The sequence below is a fragment of the Manis javanica genome, chromosome 6 (genome assembly GCF_040802235.1).
Source record: "Manis javanica isolate MJ-LG chromosome 6, MJ_LKY, whole genome shotgun sequence".
Lineage (NCBI taxonomy): Eukaryota > Metazoa > Chordata > Mammalia > Pholidota > Manidae > Manis > Manis javanica.
In genome coordinates this window covers 110017900-110034904 of record NC_133161.1, presented here as the reverse complement: position 1 = coordinate 110034904, position 17005 = coordinate 110017900, and the positions used below count along the sequence as shown (strand labels likewise).

General features: G+C 37.8%; 1 pseudogene; it reads right to left on the bottom strand.

Moving 5' to 3' along the window:
- Positions 1-294: 294 nt before the first annotated feature.
- LOC108396434 (olfactory receptor 4S2-like) lies at positions 295-1207 on the bottom strand (annotated as a pseudogene).
- Between the last annotated feature and the right edge of the window lie 15798 nt (positions 1208-17005).

Genomic DNA, 17005 nt, shown 5'->3' with positions numbered 1-17005 from the left:
ATACTGAATGCAACTAAGATCGTGCTGTGTTTCTGAGTTTAATATAATTTTTTTCTCTCCTAGATATTTCAGAAAAATTTCTGAATGTGAAATATTATAACTGATATAATCAAATATTAGTTACCTATGTGTTTTATAATAAGTAATTATAATTAGATACATAATACCTTACTTCTATAGAATGTGTTATTCTTTTGTTGTTCCTCCAAGAAAACCTGTCTGTTTGCTATCACTCTCTTCATTGTACAGATGGGAACATTTACGAACATCCAGTTTAGATTGTGACTTTTACAACTATTTACCATTAGCCTCCCAGAAAATCTTCCTGCTCCACAGTCTCTTCACTGTATTCTTTACTTATGTATCTCTCAGTGTATAAATGAGGGGATTTGACATGGGGGTGATAATCGTGTAAAATACAGCCACCATCTTATCTTCTTTAAAGGTAGTATCAGGGTGCATATACATGAAAGTACAGGAACCATAGAAGATGATGACCACAGGAATGTGGGAGCCACAGGTGGAGAGAGCTTTGCATCTACCTTCTGTTGACTGCCTTCTCAGGGACACCAGGATGATGGTGCAGGATATTAGCAAGATAACAGAGCCCCATAGAGTGATGGTACCACTGTTGACTGCCACAGCAGCACCAACAAGGTATGTGTCTGTGCAGGCAAGTTTCAGCACAGGGTGCACATCACAAAAGTAGTGATCGATCTCTCTGAGTCCACAGAAGGGTAGCCGGACTACCAGAGTCACATGGATAATGGTGTGTAAGAACCCACCTATCCACATCCCCGGAAACATTTTATTGCATCTTTCATGATCCATGATGGTCACGTAGTGTAGGGGTTTATAAATAGCCACATAATTATCATAGCCATTACAGTAAGGATGAAGATCTCAGTGCAACCAAAGAAACAGGCCCCAAAGAGTTGCAACATGTACCACACATAGGAGATAGTTTTACTCTTTGCTAATTGTTCAACAATCATCTTAGTAGCTGTGACAGAAGAGTAACAAATACCCACAAAAGGCAAGTAGTTGAGAAAGAAATACATAGGAGACTTATAAAGTTACCCACATAAACTCAGAATGATGATGAGGTTTCCCAGAAAGAAAACACCACAAAACAAACTTCTTCAGCCTCCGGGTTCTGAGAAAGACCCAAGAAAATGAATTCAGTCACATTGTTCATTTTTTCCATAGAATTATCAGGCCAAGGTTTCATGAGGCAATTAGATTATCTGAAAGAAAAACATAACAAGGACCAACATTTATTTCTAACTCCAAACAAATGGATGGTCATGATAGCTGAAAATAGAAAATGGGTGCTTACAGCTTCTTGGCATGCATACTTAAAGATACTGAAGTGTGCATATCCTGATCATCTTACCTCAATATAATAGTCCATTTGTTCACTTCAAATGATGAAACAAAGACCAGAGAGAAAGCAAACCCTCTAAGTCACACAACAAAGCAGGAGTCTCACTTCCCCCACCTTTTACTAATATTTTCTCATCTCTTTGTTCTAAAACTTTACTAGTTCTTGTTCTGTATAAAGCACTCAGCTCAATTTTAAAACAACTTCTCTTTTGGGGAATGTGGTAACAATTATCTTTTAGGAAAAGTTTTTCTTATTTTTGGCATAGAAGTGAAAATTAGCCCACATTTTCCCTTCTAAATACTCCCTGAGTGTTCAAGCTCTTACAGTCAGTCAGGAGGTAGGTCACATAGTAGAGAACTCAAAATTACACAAATCTGATTCTGAGATAATTGTGCTGGATAAATCCTTTAGCATTGTGGGATTTTTTATCCCATGTGTGAAAATAGAAACTTTCATTTTCACTGTTATATTTGTAGTTATTTGGAGTATGAAATTAAAACAACTGTGTCATCCTGGAATAGAAAAAAAAAACCCGACAAGGAGGCAGAGATTTAAAAATATATATAAAACAATAAAAGAAACATCTGGGGACATAGCAAGACCTGTTTGATTCAAATGGAGGGGAAGTGAAATCTCTGGTATTTGCTCCATCTTCAAACCCAATGTTGAGGATACCCCAAGAAATACTTTTACTTGATAATAAAAATACTTTTTAACTGAGAAAACAGAAAAAGAAGACAAAAAAGATTAAAAGGAAACACTCTGTTTTTCAACTCACCATTCCTTCACTCATCTTTTTAATCTTTCAAGCCATGATGGTTTATATTAGTTCTTCCACTTAGGGCTTACTAAATATTCCTGGAGAAAGTAATCACTGAAAAGTACTTTAAATTGGCTAAGTAGGAAGATAATATTTAATTTAAATATAGGAAACTTCAGTGGTGAAATTTAGTAAGGCATTTCACTTATATGGAATAATTTTGTTCCCAATGGTTTAAGACTATTCCTAGAACCATGCCACAGATGTAAATGATTCCTTGAGTCATATAGGTTAGGATAGAATTACACAGTACCATAAGTAATCATTGGGAAATTCATTCATCTGAGAACACATCCCCTGCAGATCTGTCAAGTTTAGTGCTTACAACTCCTACTGATCCGATATGTGCTCTCATCTGTTCCTTTGCTCTGCACTGTGCCTGGCTCTCAAGCTTTATGTGAGGCTACAAGGGTGGGTTTCCCCAGGTCTGTCTATTAGAGTTGAGAAAGTAGCAATACAGGTGTTCTTCCCTTACACAATACAAAATCAGATAATAATAATAATGGTCATAATAATAACAACAACAACTTAACTTCATCCTCAAGTACATCTTCATTCTCTTCTTACTTGTTATTATTTTTGTTTTTTATTTTGGAATGTTTAAAAGATTACTGTTCTCCACTGAGTGAGCTCTTCAATTTAAGAGAGCCCAATCACAGCAGTTTTTGACAATTGTGAATTATGTTGCTTGGTTCTCATCTAGAATAAACTGAGCATTGAAATATTAGCCTGGGAACTGTGCCTTTACTGTCCACAGCATAAATTCCCAGAGATCTTCTTTCTCCTTGAATCAATTCCTTCATCCACATACTGAGCATTTGAAAGTGATAATGCCACAATTTATTTGGATGCATTTTATTTCTTATCTCAGTAATTTTGTTCTCCCCTTCTTTCTGAGAATGATGTCTTGCAATTGTATCACAAGCATTCGAAATATTGCAATTTGATTGAATTCCCTTCCTCTACAAACCTTTTACATAAATTTTAGAATAAAAAAATCTCACCAGTTCTGTCTAGGGCTTGAGTTTTGCTTTATTTTTCTATCTCTATTGATCAAGTGGGTACAGCTATCCAACATAGAGTAGACTGCTGCCATAGGGATTGCTTTTTGAATAATTAGTATCAGTGAAGCCCTGGCACCCAAAACTCAAAGGCTGGTACAAGTCAAGTCTTGTTCCTTGTTTTGTCTCTCACCTACTGAAATTTGCCATTTCACAGTGTCTTTGGCAACAAATGATCTTTTCTGTACTTCTTATAGGGTCTATTTAAAGAGAATGATGCAAAATGTTAATGACCTTGTGGAAAGACTTTTTTTCAAAAGACTTTGTATAATCAGAATAACATCAGAGAACTAAAAAAATAAGCTGTAATTTCCAGATGTCTTTTTAATTAAAAATGAGTTCTTAAAATTTTCTTTGTTTAGGCTAAATTTAAAGCCTATCATGACCTTGGGGAAAAGATGGTAAAGTAGGAAGGCAACCACCTCCCACATACACAGCAAAGAATAAGTACAGAAATAAAACTACCCTTGAAAATGACCTGAAGACTTCAGAACAGACCATCTATACCTGATGAAGAAGAGAGGAGGAATCCTGCACATATGGCCCTGGGAACATGAATACACAATGCATTGAGCTTTGGTGATTAATGGGGCTGGACACCTGGGAGAGATGGAGTACTTTGGGATGCTGAGACTCCTGTCACTTATGGAGGACATTCAAGCTCCATCAGTCCCACTGAGACCCAACTCAGTGGTGGCAACTTGAGAGATTTACCAGCAGCAGGGTAACAGAGACATGGGGGTTACAGGGAGCTTTCTCCAAAGTAAAAAGGGCAGGTAGGTGATGCTTTCCCAGGCCTCCCTCTGGGCAACTATCAGGCAATCATGGAAGCCAGCCCCAAATGCTCCATCACCCTCACTGGTGGCTCAGCTCTGAAGGACTTCACAGTGCACCCACCCACTCTTCTGGTATACTTGACCTAGCAGCCATCAGACTTTCCTGCTTGGCTGGCAGAGGGAGGCTTTTCCAGCTTTCCCAGCCCTCTCTCAGGAAAACTGGAGAAGCACACGTGGGAGCCAGCTCCAAACACTCCTTTATCCTCACTGTTGGCATAGCCACATGCTGTGCTCCCTTGTGCACCTTCCCCACACACACCACAAGACAAGTAGTTGGAAGAGGCAGAGGGAAGCACCAACCACAATGATCCCAGCAGTGGTTCATGAATGGCCACTGATGTATGGTTCATGAATGGCCAAGTGAGGCAAGCTGTCAGCTTCTGCTTACAAAGTTCAGCTACTGCCAGCACACAGGCAGAAAGGTAGACTGCCCACAGCCCACCAACAGTAACTGTGGCTCCCCTTCAAAGGAGAACCAGGAGCTGGAGAGCAGAGTATTGAGCTTCTGGGTACCACAGTACAACTTCATCATAAATACATTATTCTCTAGACAAAAGGGAGATTTGTCTAACACATAGAAGGAATCATGGAAACCCAGACAAAATGAGGAAACAAAGGAATATGTTTTAAACAAAACAGAAGACACCAGAGAGAGGATAAGTGAAACAGAGATCACCAATCTTCTTGATTAAGTCTTCAAAGTGACAGTCATAAATATGCTCACTGATCTGCAGAAAATAATTGATAATCTCAGGGATAACTTTAACAAAGAGATAGAAGATTTGAAAAGAGCCACTCAGAGCAGAAGAATACCATAACTGTATGAAAAATACAATTGGAATGAATAATAGATTGCTGCAAATAGATGAAAAAACAATGAGATGGAAATTAGAGATCAGAAAAACAACTAAGCTGAGTAACAGAGAGTAATAAGAATCTCTAGGAATGAAAGAATGCTAAGAGCTGTGTGACAACTGCAAATGAAACAATATTCACATGATAAGGATACCAAAGGCAGAAGAGAGGGACAGAAATGTAGAAAGTCTCTTAGAAGAAATAAAAGCTGAAAACTTCCCCACTCTGGGGAAAGAAATAAATACAAAAGTCCTGGAAGTACAGAGAGCCCCTAACAAAAGGAACCCCAGGAAAACACCATGACACAAAATAATAAAAATGGCAAAGATTAAAGATAAAGATCAAACATTAAAAGCAGCAAGAGAGAGGCAGACAGTATCTATAAAGTTATCAGCAGATTTCCCAGCAGAAAATTTACAAGCCAGAAGGGAGTGACATAAAATATTTAGTGTATTGAAACAGAAGAACCTTCAACCAAGATGTTTTGTACCCAGGAAGCTAATCATTAAGAATTAAAGGAAAGATTAAAATTTTCCCACATAAACAAAAGATAAAAGAATGCACTAACACTAAACTGGCCTTACAGGATATGTTAAAGGGACTTCTGTAGATAGAAATGTTCTTAAGCCTAAGTATTTTTCATAACTGAAAATGAACCCACAGTCAAGGTCATAAACCAATTACTTACTAACCAAGTATGTAGCTAAAAAAAAGTACTAAAATAATACACAAAACAGTTAAAGGATACATAAAAATACAGATTATGACATCTAATAAATACAGTGTGAAAGAAGAAGAAAAAAGAAGTACTTTTAGATTGCACTTGAAATAGAACAACCATCAACTGAATATAGACTGTTATATATTTATGAACTGTGTATGAATCCTATCATAACCACAAACTTAAGCCTATAATAGATGCACAAAAAATATTAAAAAAAGAAATCAAATCAGTATATTAAAAGAAACCATCAAGAGAAGAGTACAAGAGAGGTAAAAAGGAGCAAAGAGGAACTAAAGAACCCAACAATAAAACAATTACTAAAATGGCAATAAATACACACCTAAAAATAACTATCTTAAATATAAATGGACTGAATGTACCAATCAAAAGACACAGGGCAGCATAATTGACAAAGAAACAAGACCCATCCATATGCTTCTACAAGAGACTCATTTCAAACCTGACAACATACATAGACTGAAAGTAAAGGGATGAATAAAGATATTACATGAAAATAATAGGTAGAAAATAACAGGAGGAGCAGTACTTACATCAGACAAAATAGACCTCAAAACAAGGAAAATAACAAATGGCAAAGAAGGGAATTACATAATGATAAAGTAATCAGCCTAACAGAGGATGTAATGATTATAAACATGTATGCACCTAAAATAGCAGCACCTAAATATATAAAATAATACTAACAGTACTAAAGGGAGAATAAATTTGCAATTTACTCATATTAGGGGACTTTAGCACACTACTTACATCAATGGATAGATCAACCAGACAGAAAATAAATAAGGAAAAGAGGCCCTGAACAACCCAATAGATCAGATGAATTTAATAGATATATAAAGAACATTCCAACTAAAAGTGGCAGGTTACACATTTTCCTAGTGTACATGGAACATTTTCCAGAGTAGATCATATACTAGCCCACAAAGAGCCTCAGTAAATTAAAAAAGATTGAAATTGTATCAAGCAAATTCTCAGATCACAAAGGTATAAACTAGAAATAAATTACATGAAGAAAACAATAATAAAATAAATTCATAAACACATGGAGGCTAAACAACATGCTTCTAAATAATCAATGGATCAATGAACAAGTCAAAACAGAAATCGAGCAATACATGGAGACAAATGAAAACAAGAACATAACAGTCCAAAATTTATGGGATGCCACAGAAGCAGTTCTAAGAGCAAAGTACATAGCAAATCAGCCTCCCTCAAAAAGAAGAATAACCCAAAGAAAGAGTCTATGCTCACAAAGAAACTAGAAAAAGAAGAACAACTGAAACCCAAAATTAGTACAAGAAGGGATATAATAAAGATTAGTGCCAGAATAAATAAAAAAAGAGAAGAATGAAATAATAGAAAAAGTCAATGAAGCACAGAGCTGGTTCTTTGAGAAGATAAACAAAATAGACAAACTCCTTGCCAGATTTATCAATAAAAAAGAGAGAGGACATAAACACAGTCAGAAATGAAAAAGAAATAGACCACAGAAATACAAATTATTATAGAATTCTATGAAAATTTTTATGCCAATAAATTGGAAAATGTAGAGGAAAGAGACAGATTCCTAGAAACATACAATTTCTAAGACTGATCCAGGAGAAACAGAAAATATGAACACACAAATCACCAATAAAGAAATTGAATTGGTAATAAAAAAATTCCCCAAAATATATTCCAGGATCAGATGGCTTCACAGCTGAATTTTATCAGACATTTAAAGAACTAACCCATCCTTCTTAAAGTATGCTGAAGAGTAGAAAAGGAGGGAATACTTCTAAACTTCTGTGAGGTCAGCATCACTCCAATACCAAAACCAGACAACACTACAATGAAAGAAAATTGTAGATCAATTTCTCTGATTAATATAGAAGTAAATATCCCTTAACAAAATATTAGCAAACTGAATTTTAAAAAAACATCAAAAGGATCACCAATCATGACCAAGTTGGATTTATCCCAGGAATGCAAGAATTGTAAAATATTCATAAATCAATCAATGTGATACACCACATTAACAAAAAGGATAGAAAACATATGATCAGCTCAGTAGATGTTGAAAATGCATTTGATAAAGTTCAAAATCCATTTGTGATAAAACTTACAATAAAATGGGCAAAAAGAGTATGAATCTCAACACAATAAATGCCATATATGACAAGCCAACAGCTAACATCATACTTAATCTTGAAAAGCTGAAAGCTTTTCCTCTAAGATCAGGAATAAGAAAAGGATGTCCACTCTCACCACTTTTATTCAACATAATACTGGAGTTCCCAGCCATGGAAATCAGACAACACAAAGAGATAAAAGACATCCAAATTGGTAGGAAGAGAAATTACCACTATTTGCAGATGACATATTATACATAGAGAAAACCTAAATACTCCACCAATAAAACTATTAGAATAACTGGATTCAGCAAACTTGCAGGGTACAAAACTAATACACAGAAATCTGTTGTATTCCTATATACTAACAAAAAAAAATAGCATAAAGAGAAATCAGGAAGACAACTGCATCAAAAAGAATAACATACCTAGCAATAAACCTAACCAAGGAAGTGAAAAACTTATATTCTTAAAACTATAAGACACTCACGAAAGAAATTAAAAGAAGACACAAATAAGTGGAAATCTATTTCATGCTCATGGATAGGAAAAATTAACATTGTCAAAATGGCCATCCTGCCCAAAGCAATTTACAGATTTAACCCAATCCCTATCAAATTCCAACAGAATTTTTCAATGAACTGGAACAAATAGATCTAAAATTCATATGAAACCACAAAAGACTCTGTCCTGACCTGCAGGACTATCAATGGGGGTCGACGACCTGGAAGAGAGAATTGAAAAAAAAAAAAAAGAGAGGGGCAAGTGACACAAAGAACGACCAGCAAGACAGGATGTCTGATCAAGCTGGCACAGTTTATTGTTTGCAGGCTCAATTTATACAGGTTAGCAAGTAAGGGGTGGGTCAGGAGATAATTGGACCTTAGGTGGCACCAGCGGGGAGGTGTAGAGGGGTGATTGGGTCTTGGTTGGCGCTGGCGGGAACGGAGGACCCGGAAGAGAAGCAGGGAGTTCACCATTTTGGGGGTGGGGGCCCTTGGGAGGGAGGTTTTAAGGGAGGGGCTTTCCTCTGGGGCAGAGGGTGTTTCTTGATTAACAAAGGATAGAAAAGGCACATGCTGCGAGGTAGCCTAACCACTAGCTCTAACTTAGAAATGCACATGTTGCTAGGTAACCTAGCCACTAGCTCTAACCTAGGAGTTCACTAAATGCTTTTTGGTAATAGAGGAAAACTTGTTTCTAACGCGTGGATGGATTCATTGCTGCTGACTTTACAGGAAAGACTTTACTCAAATGTTGCTGTTGTCTTAAGGCTTTTGTGACTGAATCTACGTAAAGGCCCACAGATTTGCTCCCAACATCTCCCCCATTTTTCTTATATTGGAACAGCCAGCCTAGCTCTGGCTGGGTCAAGGCCTGTGCCTGTCTTAGGTTGTACGGCTGAAGGAAATCCTTACCCGTCATGGGGCTATAGTCTTCTAGCGACTATACCCTGTCTTAGGTTGGTATTCCCTATACAACTATATCTTACCCATCATTGGCTACCAGTCTTGACTTGATTTGTTGTAAGAATTAATATTTTTCAGTGGGGGGTACAGGGGTCTCATCCTCAGTGGGTACCTGCCATATGGGTACCTGGCGCGCGAGAACTCCTTTAGTCTTACAGACTGTACTGAAGAGAAGGGAGTTGCTTGATTACGCACGAAATGTCCTTATTTTTTGAGGAGAGGAAGATGCTGGACACAAACCTCTTGCAATCAGACATGTCCCTCAAGGCAGGTTTTTCGCTGCCGTTACCCTGGGTACTCAGCCAGCTTACTCAAGGACTCTTAGAAAAGTCATACTTACGTTCATATCTGCTGGAGGAGGGAGCTTCCTCATCATTGCTATCATGAGCAAGTCTGTGATAGTGGACTTGCATAACTTGAATATATATATATATATATATATATATATATATATATAGGTTTTAACAAACTACTAGTTAAATTGCTCACATACACTAACAGAATAGGAATACAGATACATAACAAAGGCAGACTTACAATTACTAGTTATCTCTAATGAAACTAAAAAACTAGTTAAATAGCTTAGGCATTTGTAAAAACTTATCGACAATATGAGGGATATCATCTAATTGATTTTGAGTAGTTTGAGAAATTGAAACAGCAGATTCTTGGAAACTGATCACATCTTACATGCTCTTTTAACATCAGACAGTCCACAGCAGCGCGATTCTGAAGCACTGCACCTCGCAATTCTCTCAGTTTTTGGTTGAATTCAGATAATACAGAAGCAGTCAAGTTGTTGTTTTGCTATATGCACAGGCCAGCTTAGATATCTCTTTCTGCATTCCAGTGACAAGTCTAGGAACTGGCAGGAGGAATGCAGCTGCAACTGCAACAGCGACAGGACCTCAAAGTTTCAAGTTTTCATCACAGTCAGATGGCAGAACTTGGAGAAGTCTCTTGTGCTTATATTCAGGTGGTCTATTAGAGCAGGAAGAATGCGTCCCACACCACAAACACCTCGATAGTGTGGAGAAAGGGCTTGATATCTTTTGTCATTATGCAAAAATACCCAACTATTTGGAAGTCTATATCCAGAAGACCATTTTACAATGATTGAAGAATTACAATAAGAGGGCACATGAGTACAATTAATGCATACACAATCAGTAATTATAGTAGTATTAACAGGTAAATTTAATTGGGCATCATGAGCAAGCACTTTAGGGGGAAGTGTGATGCTTTTTGCCTGAGATATTAGTAAACACCATAGGAGAAAGTCTTATGCCTATTAAATTCTTCAACAGTTCACTGATAGAGGAATTTCTTGCTACACAAAAAGATGACGTGCAACTTTTGGCTCATGAGTAGTTGTAACTACAAGTTAGGTGAGGAAAAATTATTTTCTGGAATGAGTGATATATTTAAATACACCTAATTACTCTTATACAATATGACAGGAGTTCTTTTTTGAAGCTTTTCACAAGTATAACTGCCAATATCTTCTCGGGACAAAACTGCTTTATAAATATCATAATGATCACCATTTCTAACAGACCAATCAGCAATATCATTCTATCTAAGTTTTCCTCTATCATGTGTCTATACATTTCTTCTGTAGTATGTACATACATAAGTGCCATTATTGGAAATAAAAAAAAATACTATTATTTAGTGGGCTTCAGTTTTCCGTGTTTGACATGCAGACATTAAAACATTCAGTAATAAAATCGAGCATTATTCCTTTTGACAGCACTTTTTAGGTAAGTATATATCAGGTAAATAAGCCAAATTAGTCAAATATTTTCTTGATGAAGAGAAGAAATTCTACTGATATGTTCCAGGGGCCCTCTGGAAAACATCAGAGTTAATTGAGAGGTAAAATACTTTTTAAATTTGGTCTTGGGAAGTTGTCAAAAGTTTTTAAGGCACTTGCCCAAATAGAATTATAGTTATTAAATAACACTTATTATTTAACCAGAATGATAATAAGAAAGTTTAAAAGCAAATGCGGAAGGTTACATAGTTGTTAACAACACTTAGCTTAGTCTTTTTAATATTAAGATCTTATTTTCTTAAATACTCAGACAATTCATTAAGACTTTAAGCTTAAGAAACTTTTAATAAAACAATTAGAGAACCCTTTGCAATCTTTCAATATTAAGAGCAGACTAACAGTTAAAGAATACTTTGCCTTTCCAACTGAAAACAAAAGTCCAATTTTGCTGTGTTCTTGATATTAATACTCACTTGCTTTAATTTCACATAGCATGATTATATCTGTAAGAATATAGTAATTTATTCTTCATTTGCCCTATGGTCCCAAGCACACAAGCCGGTGAGAACTATGCCTGGGCTTGCCTGGGGCTTGACTGGGTTTATCCCGCCTTATCTCTAAACATCCCGACCCTCCCCCAAAGCAACAGGCTGAGCTGATCTGCCACAACAAAAGGCACCACACTGCTCTCTCGGTCTCTGTCTCTCTTTAAATAAATAGCTGTATTTTAGAACAATTAACCTTCTTTTACTCTCAACAAAATGAATTTCCATTCTTTATACTTTCTCTTATTAAAACACACATCTTTAACATACCAAAATATTTTCCTTATTATATTAAGTAGTTGTCATTAGAACTAAAACCATTTGGTACCTTAACCTTCAAGTGAACACTGAAAAACAGGCCACTGTAAACTGTTACACCAGCATTCTTCAGATTGATACATCTATGAACATATTTTATCATTTTTGGAAATGTGCCTTACAGCACAATTTCTCATTAAGTACAAAATATGTCTATATAACTTAGCAAACTTTAAGAATTTTGGTTACTACAAAAATTCTCAGGCTGTTTGCAGATATATACATTGTTATAGATTAATACAGTATTATTATTAAAAAGTTTATTTGCTACACTTGTTTACTTATTTTTAGCAACCATGCTAAATTACTTATAAAACTTTCACCACACATCAAAGTCAAGCCTTTCTTTAAGTATTTTCTTGGAATATTTAACAGGTAACGTCAACTTAAATGACTTTAAGTAAACTTTGGCAGCTAATAACTATAAAGACATGTCCATTTCAGTTAAGCTTAAATTAGCATTAATGCATAATATTTTTTAATTAGATTTTCTGGAAGTTTTAGAATGCCCAATTTTCACAAGCGCATGTTTTTAAATCAATTTTATTAATACCCTCCGGAGGTAGAAAATATATGTATATTTTTTACACACTCAGACACACAAACATACAGACCGAGACATAATGACTACAGTTAGTAACACTCTTCATACAAATACATATACACAGACAAACTGACATAAACATTTGAGTTTCTAATACTCAATGGTCTTCTTTCTTCTTAGTTTATTTGATGAAAAGTATTTCAGTTTTCAAGAATACACTCTAAAGGCAAGCAGTTTACATAACTGGGTTAAGGTTTAGACAGCCCCAGACTAACAGGGAGGGCTGATGAAGGCTCTGAACTGATAGGGCCCATGTGTGTCCAGGGGGCTGGAAATGAAATCCAAGTACAATTCTAGCTCCAGTCATTTAAAGCCAGGCTGTATTGCAGAAGATAAATTTCTTCTATCTCAGGGAGTTTAGTTTAAGACTTCTCAATTCTCAAAGATAATGATGAACTTAATAAGTAGAATAGATGTTCACTAAAAGAATTTAGAAAACTAGCTCCACATTGTAGCAGTTCATGGAACTCTTGACTTCCCTTCATGGAACTCTTCCCTTGTGGCAAAATATATTTAGCTGCATAACATTATATTGCATACTTCTTTCAGGGGCCAAGCCTCTCTAATCAGAGAGTTTGTACTGGGGCCAGGTTTGTGTGCAGAAGATAAGATACTTCTTTTTAGAGTTTAGGGATCGAATTGCTCTCAGTTTTCCTAGTTTTTTCTGCCTGAGCTATTGTCATTCCTCAAGAGGCCCCTGCCTGTCTGATAAATGCAGGGACTGTGTGAGTTTTTGCTACCAGAGCCCTGATCTGAGTCACAAGCTTGTTTGGCTTCCCTGGGGCTGCTGAGGAGGTTTTGGGATGTAAGTTATGTGAGTCAATTTGGAGAGCTCTTGATCTAAATCACGGATGGCCTGCAGGAGTTGAATCTGCTCTTTTCTGTTTTTGACCATGTGTCTGAGGACTGAGAGGTCATTTGTCATATGTAGACGCTCGCGGAAGTGGAAGAGAGTTGATGAGACAGGAAACACTTGGTCAAGAATAGGGAAATGATAAGGTGGCAGTGGGAGGAAGGGAGGCAGGTTTACAGTTGGAGGGCGGGGCACGGTGGCAGGAACAATAGCAGGGCCTTTAGATGGCCAGTCAGGATTATTATGGCACGCTGCCCCTTCCTCTAGAGTGGCCTCATCAGCGGGACTAAGGGGCTCATCAGGGTTTAGGTCGATGAGAGTAGGGTAAATACTTGGGGGAGGAATAATAGGATAGGCAGAACTATCAAGGGGAGGGGACGGAGAAAGAGACTCAATTGTTGGCAAGGGCGGGAGTTCGTTTGGGTCCTGGGAAGGGTTTGTAGTGGGATCTGAAGGATGTGTTTTAAAAGAAGGAGAAGCTGGCCGGGAGGCTTTGGAAGGGGGACGAGAATGGGATTTCAAGGTTTTTTCTCCCTCAACAACAACTTTCTGTGAATCGGGCCATTCGCAATGAACGCGCAGGATATCATTAATGAGATTCCAATAGCTAAATGCTGACACAGGTACTTTTCCTGGACCAAAAACTCTGTAATAGTCTTGAAGGCAATCGCCCACGCATTGCCATTTCTTATCACTAATAGTCCCTTCTTGAGGGAGCCAAGGACAGACATCTTCTAGAAAGACAAAAAAACGTTTCAAATCTTTTTTCTTAACCCTTGTTCCTCATGTCCTGAGGGACTCCTTGAGTCCGGCTATAAATAATTCTTCTTGGGAGGATTCTTGCCCCATAATCACTTTACTTACCATCCTACTTCATCGCCGGGGAAATACACACGAGTCTGTCTCACGCCGGGTTCAGAACATGGCAACTCAGGCGAGGGTCTCGCTGCAGACACCTCCTTTCATGGGTGGGCACACCCTCCTGGGGGCGACGTTCCTTCCTCTTCTGTCGATCGGGCCTTCTCACGGACCGCCTGAGGCCCCACACTGGGCGCCAATTGTCCTGACCTGCAGGACTATCAATGGGGGTCGACGACCTGGAGGAGAGAATTGAAAAAAAAACAGAGGGGCAAGGGACACAAAGAACGACCAGCAAGACAGGATGTCTGATCAAGCTGGCACAGTTTATTGTTTGCAAGCTCAATTTATACAGGTTAGCAAGTAAGGGGTGGGTCAGGAGATAATTGGACCTTAGGTGGCGCCGGCGGGGAGGTGTAGAGGGGTGATTGGGTCTTGGTTGGCACTGGCGGGAACGGAGGACCCGGAAGAGAAGTGGGGAGTTCACCATTTTGGGGGTGGGGGCCCTTGGGAGGGAGGTTTTAAGGGAGGGGCTTTCCCCTGGGGCAGAGGGTGTTTCTTGATTAACAAAGGACAGAAAAGGCACATGCTGCGAGGTAGCCTAACCACTAGCTCTAACTTAGAAATGCACATGTTGCTAGGTAACCTAACCACTAGCTCTAACCTAGGAGTTCACTAAATGCGCTTTTTGGTAATAGGGGAAAACTTGTTTCTAACGCGTGGATGGATTCATTGTTGCTGACTTTACAGGAAAGACTTTACTCAAACGTTGCCATTGTCTTAAGGCTTTTGTGACCAAATCTGCCTAAAGTCCCACAGATTTGCTCCCAACAAGGCTCCAAATAGCCAAAACAAACTTGAGAAAGAACAAAGATGGGGGATTACACTCCCTAACTTTAAGCTCTACTACACAGCTACAGTAATCAAAACAATGTGTTACTGTCACAAAAACAGACCCACAGATCAATGGAACAGAACAGAGAGCTGCAACATAAACCCACACATATATGTTTAATATTTGCAACAACATGGATGGATCTAGAGGGTATTATGCAAAGTGAAATAAGTGAGGTGAAGGAAGATAAGTACCATATGCTTTCATTTATATGTGGATATAAAAAAACAAAGCAAAACAGCAGTAGACTCATAAACACTGAGAAGGGACTGGTGGTTACCATGTGGGAGGGTTTGGGGAGGATGGGAGTAGGCGAGGTGGACAAAGGGGCACAAAAATCCTCAATCACAATGTAGGTTGGTCATGGGGATAGCAGTTCAATTAATATATGATATGATAAAGGAACCATGAATATACAGCAGGGAATAAACAGCCTCTTCAAAAGCCGGTGCTGTCAAAACTGGACAGCTACATGCAAGAGAATGAAACAGGATTACTACCAAACTCCATACACAAAACTGAATTCAAACTGGATCAAAGACCTAAATGTAAGTCATGAAATCATAAAACTCTTAGAAGAAAACTTAAGCAAAAATCTCTTGAACATAAATATGATCAATTTTTTCCTAGACACATCTCCTTGGGCAAAGGCAACAAAATACAAAATGAACAAGTGGGACTACATTGAATTAAAAGGCTTCTGTACACCAAAGGACACCATTAGCAGAACAAAAAGGCAACCTATAGTATAGGAAAATATAGTCACAAATGATTTATCTGATTGGGGTTAACATTCAAAATATATAAAAAGTTCAAGTGCCTGAACACCAAAAAAAACACAAAACACTGTAACTCTTGTTAAAAAATGGGCAGAGGACCTGAACAGACATTTCCCCAAAGAAGAAATACAGATTGCCAACAAGCACATGATAAGTGCTCCATGTTGCTCGTCATCAGTGAAATACAAATCAAAATGAGATATTAACTCACACTAATCAGAACAGCCACTATCCAAAACATGAGGCAAAACAAGTGTTGGCAAGAATGTGGAGAAAAGGAAACCCTCCTACACTGTTGGTGGGAATTTCAATTGGTACAGGCACTGTGGAAATCAGTATGGAAGTGCATAAAAAAAAACTAAAAATAGAAATACCATTTGACCCAACAATTCTATTTCTAGGAATTTACCCAAACAAATCCCTGATCCAAAAAGATTTATGCTCTCCAATGTTTATTGCTGCTTATTTACAATAAAGATATGGAAGCAACCTTAGTTTACATTAATAGATGAATGGATAAAGAAGTAAATATATATATGCATACACTGTATATATATATATTTACACAATGGGATATTATTCAGCCATTAAAAGAAAAATCCTGTGATTTGCAACAACATGGATGGATCTAGAGGGTATTATGCAAAGTGAAATAAGTGAGGTGAAGGAAGATAAATACCATATGCTTTCATTTATATGTGGATATAAAAAAACAAAGCAAAACAGCAGTAGACTCATAAACACTGAGACGGGACTGGTGGTTACCATGTGGGAGGGTTTGGGGAGGATGGGAGGAGGCGAGGTGGACAAAGGGGCACAAAAATCCTCAATCACAATGTAGGTTGGTCATGTGTCCTGACCCGTGGGACAAATGTGGGGCGTAGCCGGAGACGCCTGCAGAAATGAAACAAGCAAGGGACACAAAGAACGACCAGCAAGACAGGATGTCTGATCAAGCTGGCACAGTTTATTGTTTACAGGCTCAATTTATACAAGTAGCAAGTAAGGGGTGGGTCAGGAGATAATTGGACCTTAGGTGGCACCGGCGGGGAGGTGTAGAAGGGTGATTGGGTCTTGGTTGGCGCTGACGGG